A 6,000-nucleotide genomic window follows, 5' to 3' on the forward strand; every position below is an offset into this window, starting at 1 on the left:
GCCAAAGGGATTCATAAGGAGGTGGTGGGTTTTGGAGGGAAGGCGCTTGCTGCTATTTCACTTTGGACCTGAGTCCCCTCATGTGTGCCCCTTGCTCTGCAGCATCTCAGGGCCTTGCCTCACTTCCCATCTTCCTCCTCCAGCTCCTTTACAGATAGGGTGGCCAGTGAAAGACTAGGCTGAAAGGGTTAGCTGGGAATTCAAGGAAAGGCCTGCAGAGGAGTCTGACATCTAGGAGGCTTTGCCTTTTGCCCCCCACTTCCTTCCTCTCTTCTGTCTGGAATGCAGAAGTGATGGCAGGAGCTCCAGCAGCCTTCTTGAAGAATAAGATAACTTGGAGGAAGGAAGCCAGTGCTGAGGATGACAGAGTAGGCAGATGGATGAACTGGCTGCCTGTTGACCCTTGTCCCAGAAAACCTGCTTCCTGTTTGAGGACGGAACAGAAAGAGCAATAGAATCCTTTTTCTGTGCAAGAGAAATTAAGCCTGACTCTTTTTGGAGCACTTGCTATTTTATACATTTTCCCTTGTATCTGGCTGAATTGATAGAAACTTATCAATTTATTAATCAACACTCGATAAGTGATTTGTCCAGTGAGAATAGCTAAAATAATACATTTTCTGTCACCATTAAAAATCCTGTGATTTTTAGTCCGATAAATGTTTTAAAGGGCAGGATGAAGAGAAGAGCTACAAGACCCTGTAGCAGAAGCCCTCACTCGCAGGGTTATCACTCCTAAAAGCAAAAGATAAGCAGGAAAACCACAATGGATAAGATCTGCTGTCACCCTTAGCTTTTCTGATTACACAAAGTGCAATAACATCTATTTTTTTAATCCGAAGGAATCCTCTGACACCACCAAGCATCCTGCCCACTTCTCCTTCCTGAGGGCCCAACTTCCTTCTGATCTATTGTTGGTTTTTCCTTGCCTGAGCTCTGTGATCTAACCAGAACCCTCCAGAACATATAGAGAGTCCAATCCTTGCCTGACATCCCTGAGCCAGGCCCATAGCTGCCTAGCCTACAGCACTGGGGGCAGAGGGAGGTCCTCTGGATTATGGCACAAGGGGAAGTTGAAGGAAAAACTCCCCACAAATTAGCACCATCTACAATTGACCAACAAAGTGCAGATACTTCTCGGCATTCAAAGCCTAAACAATCACGATGGAGACACATAAAGCATTCAGTGCTTCAGGCTGGCAGGCCGATACCAGATATTTCACCGACAGGTGAAATAGCAGCATGACGGGACAGGGTGATCAAGGCAGAGTGATCTAAAAGACACAGTAGTACTTCTTTAGGACCCTGGCAGAATGGAAGAGAGCATCTGGCTTCTAAGGCACTGCACAAACTTGAATGATCTTCTTCAGAAATGACAAGGAAAGGCCATGTTATGTTCACCCTGGGTTAAGTTTTAAGTGTATCTTATTTAATTTTTTTCAATATGAGTCATCTCCAGATACTGTGATGATTTCCAAATAACCAGAACCTAGATGACTAGAAATTTACTCTAGCTGCCTTTAGACAGGAAGCATGAGGACAGAATCCAGCTGCTTCCACTCCAGGGTAGGTCTGAAGCCAACCGTCCTCGGTTTCCTGGCCTGTGGCATCAGTCTGGCTGGATTACACACAAAGCCCTGCAGATCTGCTGCTTTTCCTGACTCTCCTGTCCTGAGCGAGTGCAAGTGGCTCCCCTGTCGCCGATGCGTTCTTTGAAGCAGATGCTGTGCCTGATACCTGCTGGAGAGTCCCACCGCCTTGAGTGAGTCAATAAACCTATCATCCTTCCCATCTTCCAGGATGGATATTGGGATGGGGGGAGGTTAAAGGGAATACCATAAAGTTGCTACCATACGGTTAGGGCTGAATACAATGGGAGTTCTTATTGTAATGTTGTCAATGATGATGACAATGATGATGATGATGATGATGATGATATCTAGAACTCCAGGTTTTCCTGGAGAGAACCAAGGAGGATTCCCCACTTACCTAATAAATAAATGTCCTGTAAATGCAGAACATGCCATGTAATTGATGACACAAGCGGGATCTCACTTCCGGGAGATGAGACTCAATTCTTTATGGATTCCCGCAGGGCAGAGGGCCCCAGGTGGAGACACTAAGCTGTCTGTTATATTTCCGAATGAATGAGTATGTACGTAACAGTTATCGTGTCTCCTTGTAACTTGTGTGCTCATCATAAAATCTTCACAAGAACTCATGACATTCGTGCTATGACTGTTCTCATTTTACAATGAGGAAGGCGGGACACCAAGGAATTAAGTAACTTGCCAACATAGGGACGAGCTCACCACACAACAACCAGGGGTGGGGATACCAGTCAGGTACTGTGGAAAACACTGGACATGAGGTAGACCAGGTGCACCAGGTCCAGGTGCTGATGAGAGGTGGAGAGTGGGAGACAGGGCCAGTGAGCCACAGGCCAGTCCCTAGGCTGAGGGCACCATGACAACAGGACGTTGGCCAACTTCCAGCTGTCATCACTGTCTGTGTTTCATTTTCACAGTTCGATTAATAAATGCTCTATATTCAGGGATGCCCACAGCCTTATTTCTTGATAACAGAAGTGATAATATCAGTCCCCCCCACAGGCTTGTTTCTCATGGGTAGGAGGTGATTCAACTCCTAATGTCCAGATAACTGCCCAAATTCTGCATGAAAAAAAACATGATCAATGTCTGGGATAAAAATCAGCCACCTCAAAACCCTTTAAAGGATTGAAGGACGTGGGACCCAGTGATAAGCACATGTCTGGGGCCCGGCACCTCTGAAACAAGGATGATCGAATGTTGGTGTCCACACTGCACGGAAGAGTTGTCTAAGGCAGTTTGCCTTTGATTGGCTCCCGTCTCCAGGCAACATCTCCGAGTGCTTACAAGGAGACAGGGTCTCACCCTGAGAGGACTCACCCACAGAGGCAAGCGGGGCTGCTCTCCTGGCTTAGAAATGCCTGGCACCTGACTTGTGGAGGCTCCTAGTTGGCGCGAAATTGTTAGCCTTGGAAACAACCGCTGCTCACGTTGGAACTGCAGGATCTTTCTTGAAAAAGCCATGGAACTAACTCAAGGGCCACAAACCCAAATGCCTTCAGAGGGCAGATTAATAAGAGAGTCTAGCAGAGTTAGTGTTGATGGAGTTCCTTCTCCAACCAGGCCCTGTTCGGGGGGCTGGGCAGATGCTAACCCATGGGGACCACATGGCAGCCCCACGAGGCTGGCAGGCCCTCAGCCTGGCTTCTGAGCCTCGCTGTAATCGCACTCTCCAAGCTTTGTGGCATCAGGGTGTGGCAGGGCCTGAGATCCGGAGAGTGCGGACCCCACCCACAGTTATCTCAACACAAAAAAAACAATCCTGAGCAGGCCAAACAGAACCTGGTGGGGGATGCCTTCACCAGGGCTGCATCTGGTCCCAGAGCTGCTGGTTTGCAGCCCAACAATTTCGTTTTATTTTTTTAATTTTCTCAATATTTATCTTCTTTTATCTATAAAAGAGTAAGGTTCTGGGGAGGTTTTCTTCCTTAGAATCTTGTTCTCTCATTTTAAGCTGACTTAATCTTCCCACGCTACGCGTCACATGCAGAGCGCCAACTTTGAAGTTCACTCGGTGACCGACTCTCCCGCCCAATCCCTCGGCGAGGGTGACATGCAAGCGGAACATCTCAAGGCTCCAGATGCAGCCTCAGCCCTCAGCTGCCCTAGGCTTAATAAACACTAGATTTTTCATTTCAGAAACCATGTTCAACCTGTTGCCTCAAGACAACCTAAAAATCGTCAACATTAGCCAAAGGTTGGAAGCCAAATGTGTTAGCTCCTGCCTTAGAGACAGATCCCTCAGCAGAGGGGGTCTCTCAGCAGTAGCCCAGAGGAGCTGGGACCCAAGCTGGGAGCTGGTCACTTACACAAGGGGGGCATCCTAAGTCGATTTTAACCCAAGATCCACCAGCCAAGCCTTCCTACTGCGGGGACCGGCCAGCCACTGTGCTGTGCTAAGGAGCAGATTGAACATTCTCTTAGCTGCTCCAATTTTAGAAATTGGGTGCTGACTCATTATTAACCCAGGAAGCCCACACACTCAAATGACTGTACTGAAAAAGCTCCCTGTCATACCCTGCCTACTGATGTGTTGCTTTTTAAGCAAATTTGAAAAATGTTTATCATAAGGTATTTATGACATTTTAACCGTTTCATTTACAGTAACTAGAACAACATTAAAAAAATGTTTCCTGTATTTTACTTGACAGTAAAGCTAAGCTTCATCGGAATACTAACAGCCTGAGAAATAGCTATCAAGATCAAGTCAGGCCTCAGAGACTGAGTGGCCCCCTCCTCAGTCCTCCCCAGTCCCCCACCCCCAGCGCTAGCCCCCAGCATTTTTATGTTCTTCCTGATTTTACTACAGTTTGTGACTTTCAACGTTAAGGAAAAGGAAAGGACATAAAATACGCTCCTGCAATCATTCATCTGCTTTTAGAGAAGGCAGCCAAAGTTCTGCCTCTCTGGTATTTCTTGCACTGAAATTGGGCAGCTCTGACCACGAGGCCAGAAATGGCTCAGGAGCTGCCTCTCCTCCACCTCTGAGAAGCGGAAGCTCGCCCAACCTCAGCAACCCTGGGTTAGCACAAGTATACCCACTTCCATCTCTGAGCTTCACTTTGGCTTCTCAGAGGAGTCCCGAGCAGCTTATTTTCTAGCCAAGCATTGCAGTCTCTTCCAAGACAACAGAATGTGCAACCGGCATCTACATTCTTACAATGAAGGACTGAGAAACACCTCCTGACAGTCTCACTGCAGGACAGTAACCATGGGGCTGGTGACAGAGGCAGCCACTTTTCTAAAACGACAGATCTTCAAAGTCTGAAAGAAACGCAGTGTCCTCGCCAGGACGCAGCAGCCTTTCCCACAGCTCAGACTCCAAGGCAAACTGCAGAAGCGACCCTAAAAATGACAGAAACATACTCACCAGGGAGAGGCTGGTGGCTCCACCTTCCCAGGAACTGTGCTGCGAAGATCTGAAGACAGGCACGGGCTCAGGCACCGCTTGCCTAGAATGTCAATTTGAAACTTAAAAAGCAGCGACCATCCAGTCATTTATTTCCCTCCATTCCCAATGATGTACACACGACTAAGAAGGAAAAAAAAAAGGCGCACACCTCAGCCTTCATTCTCATTGGAACGAGATGACTCATGCTGACTCATAGCCACCACTTCCTCTCCCGACATTCTCTTCATACTTGTGAGATGGACTGGTCCGGTTCCCAGGGTCCCTGCAGCCCTTCCTGGAAGAGCAGCCTTCCTGATCCTCTCAGAGAGACCCAAACACTGACCCCACATGGGACCCAGGGGTCGCCCACACAGGGGAAATGCTTTATTTAGGAGTCTTGAGAACAACTGGAAAATAAAATGCATGAACTTTGTGTGCATTTGAATTTCAAATACATACTCAGATTTTGTAATGTGCTCATGTATGAAATTCTTGCTCTTTTCAAGGCAGTTCAGAGTAGAGAGAAGGATGAGATATTTTCTTATTCTTTTAGGTGTTCAGATTTACTTTGCTCTGGTAATAAATATTTCGGTGCCTGTTTTCTTCTGCATATATTCCTCTGACATAACAATTCACAAGATCTAAAATCATCATCTCTTCAAAGCTGTCTGTTAGCGGGGTTGGTGCCCTCTTTTTAAGTTTACATGACTTACCTCTTTTCTATCCATCTTTCAGACTTCAAGAATATGCTAGATTCAAATAGTAAAGCACCAAGGAATTAAATGAAGGTAGAGCAATCCAACTCTTAATAGTTATTAAGAATGTTTATCTGCAAGAATCAAGAATTGTCGCTGCCTTCTGGTTTTCTTTTGAATAATGCAGAGGGCCGGGCAGCCTCCCACAGCTTCAAGCATTTTTAAATTATGAGAAGCACTGGGTGTGAGCAGAATCCATGTGATCCTTAGCAGCTGTTCAAGAAGCCACCAAAGGCTGCTGTGA

The 6,000-nt window shown here is 46.8% G+C and overlaps 1 long non-coding RNA gene across 2 annotated transcripts in view; it reads right to left on the reverse strand.

Annotated features, from left to right (window-relative positions):
• The window catches only part of LOC129461905 (uncharacterized), a 266,171-nt gene extending 260,844 nt beyond the window's left edge, over positions 1 to 5,327 (reverse strand). For both annotated transcript variants that reach the window (XR_008650719.2, XR_008650721.1), the window contains exon 1: positions 4,981 to 5,327. This is a non-coding gene — a long non-coding RNA (uncharacterized lncRNA). The remainder of the gene's footprint in view (positions 1 to 4,980) is intronic.
• Positions 5,328 to 6,000: the final 673 nt, after the last annotated feature.

Source organism: Symphalangus syndactylus, chromosome 14 (assembly GCF_028878055.3).
Source record: "Symphalangus syndactylus isolate Jambi chromosome 14, NHGRI_mSymSyn1-v2.1_pri, whole genome shotgun sequence".
Taxonomy (NCBI): Eukaryota; Metazoa; Chordata; class Mammalia; order Primates; family Hylobatidae; genus Symphalangus; species Symphalangus syndactylus.